The 11,034-nt window shown below is 43.4% G+C and overlaps 1 non-coding gene across 1 annotated transcript; it reads left to right on the top strand.

Moving 5' to 3' along the window:
• The first annotated feature begins 656 nt into the window (after positions 1–656).
• LOC111723085 lies at positions 657–763 on the top strand. Its single transcript, XR_002771704.1, has one exon. It is a non-coding gene; the product is annotated as a U6 spliceosomal RNA (small nuclear RNA).
• The last annotated feature ends 10,271 nt before the right edge of the window (positions 764–11,034 follow it).

The raw sequence follows: 11,034 nt of genomic DNA, 5'->3' as shown, positions 1-11,034 counted from the left end.
CCCGCCACAATGCCTGGCCATTTTTTGGTTGCAGCCATCATTGTTGTTTGGCGGGCCCGGGCTGGGGACCCAGTCTCTTTACAAAAAAACAAACACATAACTTTAAAGTTAAAAAAAATTTTTAAAAGACTCTTAACTTTGAATTTTAAACAAAATGAATAATTCAGTTCTATAGTCCTACGAGCCAAGTACCCAACAGCCAGTGTGGCCAGTGGCTACCATACTGGACAGTGCAAGTATAGAGCGTTTCCATCAGAGAAGCTTCTACTGGAGGGCGTTGCTTAAGAGGAAAGGAACCAAAACTGTGAGTTCTGGGGGTCAGATGCTGAGAAACTTCCCCAAGGAAGCTATGTGTGAGCTGAAGGATGGGGGAAAATACAGTGGAAGAAGGTTTGGGGAGGGCAGGAAAGCAGCACCAGGCAGGGAATGTGGAGAGGCAGTGCAGGACCAAAGGCGGAGTCTCCCAGGGCTTGCCACCTGGCTCACTTCCCTGTAAAAAGAGTAACAGTACCACCTTCCCAGAGTTCCCTGATGACTGAAAGCACCTGACAATGTTTAATTTTTGTTTAGTTTTATTACTGGCATAAGATGAAGCTGGAGAGGTAGATAGGAGTCAACTATGCAGGCCTCGTAGCCATGGAAAGAACGCTGGTCTTGGGCTTGCTTCGGCAGCACATATACTAAAATTGGAACGATACAGAGAAGATTAGCATGGCCCCTGCGCAAGGATGACACGCAAATTCGTGAAGCGTTCCATATTTTTCAGTTACCATTCAATAAAAAAAAGAAAGAACACTGGTCTTAATCCTAAAAGCAAAGGGAAGCCTGAAAGGTCTTACTCATAGAGGACAAAGAGTGACCATGGCCGGAGGAGAATCACAGCCCATCTGAAGGCTACAACAGCCTCCACTCACTCAACACCAGCCACACTGGAATGTGTAATAGTAGGTCCAGCATTGCCAGGCCTGCCAGTTTTTTAAGAGGCTGGAAATCCAGATTTTTTTTTAATGCCAAAATCTTTTTTTAACATTTTAAAGTAGGCCTCTTATAGTCCCAAACGTTTAAATATTGTGAGAAACAAAACAGCTACCTACTAGAACATCTGGTCTACCCCACAATCTGCAGCTCCTCCACCCTCAATAAACTGAAGTCTATAACTAAAGCCACGTCACTCCATCAGCCAGGTGGCTCCAGGAAGAAACCTATAGACTTCCTGGAACAAAACTGGCACATCAAAAGAGTCACCAAATTAAATAGGAACCACATTGCTGCACAATTGAGCCAAAGGATCCCAGCAACTGAGTAAAAGGACCCACAGATAAAAGTAGGAACAAGCTGCACAGCCCTTTAATTTTTTTAAATTCTGGTGGTAAAAAGAAAATATATGAAAAACAGTATTCCCTTCAGTCTGAGGTTGTTAAGTGAATTTTTATTCTCAGTCCCTTCATAGAATCTGTCAAGCTTTTCACCCAAAAAATATAGGTAGCAGGTGTGCATCTGGGGGTCTATGGTCCGTGTCATTTCCTGGTTCCAGGTTATAAAACAAAACCACTTAATTAAGACACAGTGTTGAGTGAAAGAGCAGGAGCCGGCATACAAGCAAAGACTGATTTGATGAAACAGAACACCTGAATGAAAGCCTTATGCCTGAACATGATTCAAGTATTTTAGATTCTCTCATTCCTAAGATCTATTAACCTTCATTAACCATAGCTTTTCCCAATTTTTCTTATTTCAATATATTAAGGAAGTACAAACATTGGGTTACATGGGTTGCTTTTGTAATGCTTAAGTTCTGGCCATTGGGGGAACCCACATGATGTTCATTGCACCCATTAGGTAGGGTTTCACCCCTGGGTTTCCCTCTCTGCACATGTGTGCTCATCGGTTAGTTCCAGTTTAGTAGTGAGTACATGTGGTGTCTGTGTCTCCATTATTGAGACACTTCACTTAGGAGAACGGCCTCCAGTTCCATCCAGATTGTTACAAAAGGTATTAATTCATCCTTTTTATGGCTGAGTAGTACTCGTGGTGTACCTACACCACATTTTATTAATTCATTCATGAACTGATGGGCATTTGGACTGATTCCACATCTTTGCAATCATGAATTATGCTGCAATAAACACTCAAGGGCAGGTATCTTTTTGATGAAGCTTCTTCCTTGGGATAAACACCCAATAGTGGGATTTCTGGATCAAATACTGAGTCTACTTTCAGTTCTTTGATGAATCTCCATACTGTTTTCCATAAGGGTTATACTAATTTGCATTCCCACCAACAGTGTATTAGCATTCCGTCCTCTCTGCACCCATCCCCGCATCTGTTATTTCTATGCTTTTAAATAAAAGCCATTCCAACAGGGGTAAGGTGATATCTCACTGTGATTTTAATTTCCTTTCCCTGATGATGAGTGATGTTGAGCCTTTTTTCATGTTTATTTGTCTTTCATGCCATTTGTCATTTCTTCTTTCAAGAAGCTTCTGTTCATGCCTTCTGCCCACTTTTTAATAGGGCTATTTGTTTTTTTCTTGCTAATTTGCTTCAGTGCTTTATAAACTCTGGATGTTAACCATTGCTTTTTCATAGAGGTGCTTCTTCCAATAATATTGAGTACCTTATGTGTGCTGTAGCGCCTGTCCTCAAGGAACATATGGTCAACCAGAGGAGAACTAGTTAATATACCTCTAATTGCTGTTATTCTATATCAGTGATTTCCAACAAGTGTGCCACAGATGAAGTGTGTTGATTTGGGTGAGCACTGAGTGAACTAGACAGTGAAACCAAGGCTCCGGGTTGTCAGCAGAGTTCTAACCTCCTTTCTATCACCCTCAACCCCTCCTGTTATGGTTATGTGCTGCCTCAGGGTGCCTGTATGTCTCATCTGGCTCGGAGAGAATAGGGGGAACACATCATGATACACAGACATGCACAAAATGCTCCCAGATTCTCCCAGGGACACCTAAGTTAGACTAGATAGAGTTAATCCATAGTCCATAGATAAAATTTAGAGGCTCCTTGAACTTGGAAGAGAAAAAACTTTAATCTTAATTTTTACTAACTTCTATGTAAAATGAAGTATGTTCTGCTATCATGAATAGCCAACAAACCACAATGGTATTAGCAGTACCTGTGACTTTGCCACAAATTGTAATCACAGATACTCCCCATATCACATTTCATTTGTGGCAGAAACCTTGAAATAACATTCAAGTGTCTAAGGACATCAGAACCATGGTAGTTATTAGACCTGCTGCTAGAGATTATTATTTATTGCATTAATAAAGAAGCACATAATTACTGTACCACTAATTGGGTTTTTTCTTTTCCAGTGAGATCCAAGACATACAAAGTTTAATGGCCCCTGAATTATGGGATGCAGGGGCGGTCTTTTGAAGGACTGGTTGCTTGAATTTAAAGGGCATGAATTAAACCAGGCAAAGGAAAGGAGCACAGGGAAGGCTGTGCAACAGTATTTGTAAACGCACATGCTCTGCAGATACTATAGCCTCTTGGGCTGGTGGGAGTTGAGGGGGTTAAGAGTATGGCTGGAAGCCCACTCAGCCTGGGCTTCACCATCACAGAGGATCCCACAATTCAGGCTTTGGACTTCAGGCATCAAATGAGATTATATAAGCACTAAACTTTTAATGCTAAAAGAACTAGTGAACCATGACATTTATGCCGCAATTTTCCTAACCTTATTTTGTCATGTCCTCATTGCTCTCCTGGGAACCTCCAGCCCAGGCATCTCTTGACCTCTGAGGGAGTGAAGTTGCCAAAAGGGAAGGATTTACTGGAGGTAGGGAAGGTGAGGCAGCAAAGTAAACAAGACCAGATCAAAGAGCTGGGATTTGATCTTGAAAATTATAGGTGGATTTTGTTTTTTTTTTAAGTTTGTATGCAAGTGGCATAATCAGTGTAATGCTTATTTGCTAATTTCTCTGCCCAACCTGCTCCTTTCCATTCCCTTACTTCAGAAGTAGTTTAGGTTTTTTGTGGAGAATCACCTCTCTACAACTCTTAGAGGTAGCAGAAGAACATGTGATCCAAACCTAGCCAATCAGAGCACAGAAGCCCCTAAGCTATGGTGATTGCTTTAGAAGTGAGCCTATCAGAATAATCTCATCCCTGACTTAGAGAGATTGTTTCTAGGATGGATGCACTCCCAAGCTGATCCAATCGACTAAATCTTGGGATTTCTGGAAGCATATGGGTGAAAGAATGTCTTTTAAAGGCTGGGTTATACCCAGAAGGGATTAAGCCTAGAGAAGGTGGCTATCTTGATACCATAGAGAGTCTGAGAATGAAGTCAAACATGGGAAAGCAGAGTCAGGAGGTGAACAAAGATGGGGTCCAGACGATACTGCACCTCTGGATCCCACTGGGCCAGGGCAAGCCTGGACCAGATGCAATCAGATTTGGGCTTTGAAAGAGCATGCCATCTGCTTGGAGAGAAGTGATCAGGAGATCCTATGGAAGAAGCAGGAAAACCAGAACTTCAAGGTTGGAGATTATACTAGTCCATCTTCCTTAAGTGAAGCTGCAGTAACAAATAGCCCCAAGCTTCCAATGGCTTACAGCAACTGTTGATTTCTCTCTCACATTGCATGTTGCCCATGGGTTGGGCCTAGCTTTGCGGCTCCACTCCAAATGTCTACTGCATTCCAGTATCTAGGTCAGGAACAGCTATCGTGATCTCATTATACAAAGTCACAGAAGAGAATCTGAACCACACGGTGGCTCTTAAAGCTTCTACTGAATGGTGGCTCTGTCATGTCTTCCCACATTGCATTGGCCAAAGCAAGTCTATGCCAAGTCCAACTCAGTGGGAAGCACTGAGAGTCTCATGGCAATGGGCAGGGATGGTTTATCCTCTTACAAGACAGACAGTGACTAATTGGGAAAAAAAATATGACCCACCACCAAGAACTTAGAAGGGGTACAAGTACCTCATTTGACAGATGGGGAAACTGAATTATTTAAGTGACTTGCTCATAATCACAGGGATCACCAGGGTCAGAGCAAAGGCAAGAACCCAGGTATCCTGCCTCCTAGTCCAGCGTCCTTTCACTTTGGCAAACAAGGAAAGATTGCTCACGGCTGTTCCCTGTTTGTCCCCTTCTATTCATTCAAGCAGTATGTTTCCCAGTGCGAAGAGCTAGATGACAGTCAGGACAGAAAAGAAAACTCTCCAGAATCATTATTTGAACTCATTTCTCCTAAGGTAGTGATTCTCAACCTTCCTAATGCCGCGACTCTTTAATACAGTTCCTGTGGGTCACAACCCACAGGTTGAGAACCGCTGTCCTAAGGCATCCTGTAAGAACAGAAAGCGGGTTCAGGGTGATTAAACAGAGACTTAGAAACAAATGTAAGAAATTACCATACTGCAATGTTTCTGGACTTACTGACTTAGATTTGGAACTTGGAATTTGGGATTTGGGGCTCTTTCCTTCCATTCTAATTTGGTTTTTTATTAGCTTTTAATCCTGCAGATAATAATAAAACAGTAATGGCTATTGACTATCTAGAAGGAATGAGGCATTGATAGTTTTAATACATATGTAAACTTTATTAAATGAATTTTCCTTGATAATTAGAATTTTTAAAAACTATTTCTCAAGTGGCATGTTTCTCTCTACTCTCTATCCCTTTTATTCATTCAAATGTTCTATATAGCATATCCAACCTCTAAGTATGTGGACTGATTATAGACACCTAGAATTTTGGAGAAATCACAGTCTGAAAAACCCAGTGACCTTGGTGCAAGCAGAACTGATCTTCCAGATCTGGGAAGAGCATCTGGATCTGTGCTCAGCTTCCAAGCATCCTGGGGTTCCAATGGACTCAGAGATCTGCACCCCATCCCTGAACCACTTTCAGCTAAAGACTCCCTCTATGGAGTTAAGGGAGCCCCTCATGGCCCAGACTGAATGTTGAAGGCAGGCAGGGCCTTCTCCCATCTTCCTAGCTAGAGGTCTCTGTCTCTAATCCACAAAGAAAGGATGGGCTAGAGGATGGCCTACCGGTTGAGGCAAGTGGGTGAATCCTATGTCCTTCACTGGCCTTCACAATGGCTATGCCCTCATTCCCCCCATCTCCTATGACACTACTCTCTCCGTTTTCCTTTCTCCCCAGAGCCACCACTGATTCTCTGAGGGTCTCTCTTTGCCTAATCACTTCATTAACTAGCACATTACCTCATTCAACCTTGACGAGCATTATGTGATAATTCTATTATCCCCGTTATATAGATGAGGAAAGTAAGGCTCAGTCAGGAAATTGGTTAATTTTGGTCATGGGGTTGTCAAGCCGGAATTTGAAACCACTTCTGCCAGACTCCAGAGCTATAGCTGCTGAAATTCATTCACTCACAAACATTACCGAACACCTACCATCACCAAGCACCCTGTGAAACTGTAAATAAATGGAGAACAAAACCTAGTTCTTATGTAGTTTATTCAAAAGTCACTCAACAAATATCATCTGAGCTCCTACTAGTTGCTGGGCCATATTAGTTTATAATCTGCCGGCAAATGCAAACAAACACACATGCAACCTACGGTTAGTTTCCTCAGTGCTACAACAGTGGTAAACAGAGGGGTAGATGAGAACGAGAGGAAGCAGGGAAGACCTACATTTTCTACTTCTTGCCTGGTGTGAGGTATGAAAAACCTTGGAACAGGAATCCTTACCTCTACTCTCTCCAAATCTAACTCTCCCCTTGATTACAGCTCATCCGATGCAGGGACCTGCAGGGATTTAGGATATACTGGTCTTGGGCTCATTCTGTGTGATATAGTAAAATGTATTGGAGCAGAGCCTCAGGCCAGAATCGATTTCCCCTCCCGTCCAAGAAGCCAGGCAGTGTACTCACAGCTCATTAATGGGAGGGTGGGGAAGGAAGTCTGAGATGGTTCTGGAGAAGTCCAGAGATGGCTCTGCACTCAATTACCGAGGGTGAGTGAAAAATGAGGTCAGCTCCCTGACAGCAAAGCCCAAGAGAAGCAGCTAAATACCACAGAACCTCCATTCTCCATGGCCCCAAGGACACACATCTAAAAATAGACACACAATACCACTTGGATCTGCCATGGATTTCACAACTGCTGGCCCAGCACAAAACGTCTGGCTTTGGCCAAGTCAAGATGCGATGAAAACCAGCCGGGAAGCTGAGCATGACCAAGATCAACATTCAGCAGGACAACAGCAACCCCTTCATCCAGAGGACCTTGACCACAGAGACAGAGTTACCAGCTGCCCAGAGACCTTATTTAACTTGCTCTGCCTCTTACAGAAAGCTTGCCTTGCACGCCAGGGACTTTCTAAGAGACTTCATTTTAGGGACATCAGGGCAGGGATACTTGTGGAAGTGTGCCCTAAGAACTAGAAAATCGGTGAGAAATGTCCCTGATTTCAGTATAAGGGGAAACACAACTGCAGACGTGGGATGTGTGTGGGACGGGACAAGAAAACATTTGAAAGAGAAAATAATTACAAACACATGACAGGGAGAGAGCATGGCCCAGGCTGGAAATGTGTAAGAAAATAAAACGAAAACAAGAGAAGATTTGGCATTCGTTTTTGTGGGTTTAAAACCAATTTTAAAGTTGACAATTCTACTCCACTGGCAAATACCTGTTTTTATAATTTATGGGATATTATTTACTGAGTAGGTAGCATGTGCCAGAAGCTGGGCTCAACCCTTTCCATATATCATCTCATGTAGTCCTGACATTAATCCTAGGGAGCAGATGCTAAAATTATTCCCATTTTCCAGATAAAGAAAGCAATCTGGACCCTTCAAAGCTTGAGCAGACCTTAGCAATCATCTTAACACATTGCTGACCAGTCCTGAGTTACCCAGTAACATGGATAGTTTCTGGGGGAAATTGCTGGTCAACAATGTGTTGACGTAGCAGCTGTTCCCTAATTCATTTCTCCCAGTTGTCCCAAATTCAGCCGATTTTGTTCTTTCTCCCCTCCTCATCTCTCCAGGCATCTCTATTCATGCACCAAGAATCACAGCTTGGTGCATGTAGCTCAGCGGTTAGGGTACCGGCCACATACACCAAAGCAGGCGGGGTCGAACACAGCCTGGGCCTGCTAAACAACAATGACAACTGCAGCAAAAAAATAGCCGGGCGCTGTGGTGGACGCCTGTAATCCCAGCTACTTGGGAGGCTGAGGCAAAAGAATTGCTTAAGCCCAAGAGTTTGAGGTTGCTGTAAGCTGTGACGCCACAGCACTTACCAAAGGTGACATACTGAGACTTTGTCTCAAAAAATATATATAGATAGAATCACTTATAATAACTAATTACTTAGTTAAGATATATAACATCTTAACACGTTGTTGACCTGTAATTTTACATAGAAACTACCCATATTACCAGGTAACTCATAACCAGTCAGCACTGTGTTAACTAGTGATTCCTAACTGTGTATCAGTTTTATTCAAGAAATCCTGAAAGCTACAGATTCGGGAACCTATTCTGGACAACTCTCCTCCCCCAAATCAAAATAGATCAGGGTAGGTGCAGGAATCTGTGTATTCAGAGCTCCCCAAATGATTGTCATGCACAGCCTTGTTTGGAATCCACTTACCCATCCAACTGACCCCTTTGTTTTCCAGTCTAGAATGTTGATAAGCAGAGTTCCAGTGACATGTCCAAGGTAGCCAGCTTACTGACAGCAGAGCCAGGACTAGAACCCAGGACTTGCAGTGTGGTATCTATGCCCTCAGGTCATGCATCATCCCCTATTAGAATCCTAAGTAGGGCACAGGTGTGGTTTCTTTCTCTCCCACTGAATCACTAGACTTGACATCACATTCAGCCCACTCTTCCCCAAGCCCTTCAACTCAACGCAATGCAATTAAAGGTTTACTGAGCAGTTACTATGAGCTACACACAGTGCATAGTGCTGGGAGCACCACAACAAATAAGACTAACATGGTTTCTTGTCCTCATAGGGCTTACTGTCCATCAGAAAAGAACATTTTCAAGAATGTGACTCGCTTATTCAATGAACCAGCATCAGCTAAAGCAACTTTATTTCCTCATTACTGCTCCTTCACACCTGCTCACTCACTCTCTTCCTATTCCCTGGAAATCTTATGTATTTTAGATGAATCCTATAGCTATTCTGGTCACCTGTAGACCCTAGAGAACAGTACTGGAGCTGGGAGCTGTGGCTCACACCTGTAATTCCAGCAACTCAGGAAGCTGAGGTGGGAGGATTACTTGAGGCCAGGAGTTTAAGACAAGCCTGGGCAACTTATCAAGATCCTCTGTCTGAAAAAAAAAAATTAGCCAGATGTGGCATGTGCCTGTAGTCTCAGCTACTCAGGAGACTGAGGTAGGAGGATCACATAAGCCCAGGAGGTCAAGGCTGCAGTTAGCTCTGACTGCACTCCGGCCTGGGTGTCATGGATTTAGGACCGTCTGGACTAGTAGAATGTCCTCAGTCATGGCAATTGTCCAAAAGCTGGTTCTTTCTCCCATGAGGGCTTCCTCTCCATCCCCTTTCCCAATGATGAACTTGCCCTTGCTGACAAGGACCATGCCCCCTCCAGCTGACTCCTCAGCCCCTCTTCCAGTAGTCTGCCCTACATGTGACCTTAGCCCAAAGGCCAAGAAGTGATCCAGCAGTTTGTCCTATTCAGACACTGTGCTGGGGTCACCTTGCCCCTTGACAAACAGTCCCTCCTTGGCCAAATTCTAGCCAGGCTCCTCTTGGTCCTCCCTTCAAATAGTCTTAGCCTTGGCCCATAATACTATAGATTCTCAACACAAATGATTTTTGGACACACCTTTCTTCCACCCACTCACATTAAAAGACTTCAGTAAACACTAACATAGCTTCTAACAGCTGAAGGCCGAATCCCTAGGATGACCCTAGACCCTCATAAAGTACCTGCCTGAGATAGCTCAAAGCTGCCAGAAGAATGTTCAGCCCGTCTCCTTTAGGTGCTGCAGGAGTGAGTTGTGTACCAGTCACTAAGCCCGTCAATGCCAGGAATTTCTCCAAGTGATTCTCAGAAGCGCTTCTCATCTGGCTTGGAGGAAGAGGAGAAAGCACAGTCCTCCCTTCCCCCATGAGGACAGAAAGGGACACACACAGAGGACTCTAACAGCTTTCCCAGCAGAACTTCTCACTCTCCAAACTCTCTCGATCCGTCCTCTGGCCTCCCACATAGATGTCTTCCATGTGGATGACAAGCTAAGAACTTTTAAAATAAAAACCGATTTCACAATCTCTTCGCATTACTGCACAGATGGTCTCAACCTTTGGGTACTTTGCCAGAACACCAAAAGTCAAATTTAACATCCTATTACATAAGAAATTACAAAGTCAGAGTGCTGAAGGAACATACAGCAAGGGCATTTAAGGTCAGCCCGCTTCAATTTATAGGATTCTTCCTTCATATCCCTCACGTAAGATACCAAGTTCCCACTTTTTTAGGCCCCAATCGAGACTTATTTTCCAGAGGGCAAATGAGTAACTTTTTGCTATAATTCATGATTTATTCATCTTATTCCACAAAAATAGCCACTGTTTTGCATTGTACAGTATATATTTAATATTATAACTGTGTGAACTCTCTGTATTTCTGTCCCTATCTTTAAAATCATAGATTGTGAACTCTTATGAGCTTACATTCTACTGGATGTCTGAGGACATTCTACTAGTGCAGACGGTCCTAAATCCATGACACCCAGGCCGGAGTGCAGTCAGAGCTAACTGCAGCCTTGACCTCCTGGACTTATGTGATCCTCCCACCTCAGTCTCCTGAGTAGCTGAGACTACAGGCACATGCTACATCTGGCTAATTTTTTTTTTTCAGACAGAGGATCTTGATAAGTTGCCCAGGCTTGTCTTAAACTCCTGGCCTCAAGTAATCCTCCCACCTCAGCATCCTGAGTTGCTAGAATTACAGGTGTTAGGTGATGATGATGGTGGTAGTGATGATGATGATGGTGATGATGTCAGTTAATGATGACAATTATTAGGGATTAGGAAGCAAAGA

The sequence above is a fragment of the Otolemur garnettii genome, unplaced genomic scaffold, assembly GCF_000181295.1.
Source record: "Otolemur garnettii isolate 467f Iridium unplaced genomic scaffold, OtoGar3 scaffold00007, whole genome shotgun sequence".
NCBI classification, from domain to species: domain Eukaryota; kingdom Metazoa; phylum Chordata; class Mammalia; order Primates; family Galagidae; genus Otolemur; species Otolemur garnettii.
Note: the sequence above shows the minus strand (reverse complement) of the source record. Positions and strands in the feature narration are given on the sequence as shown.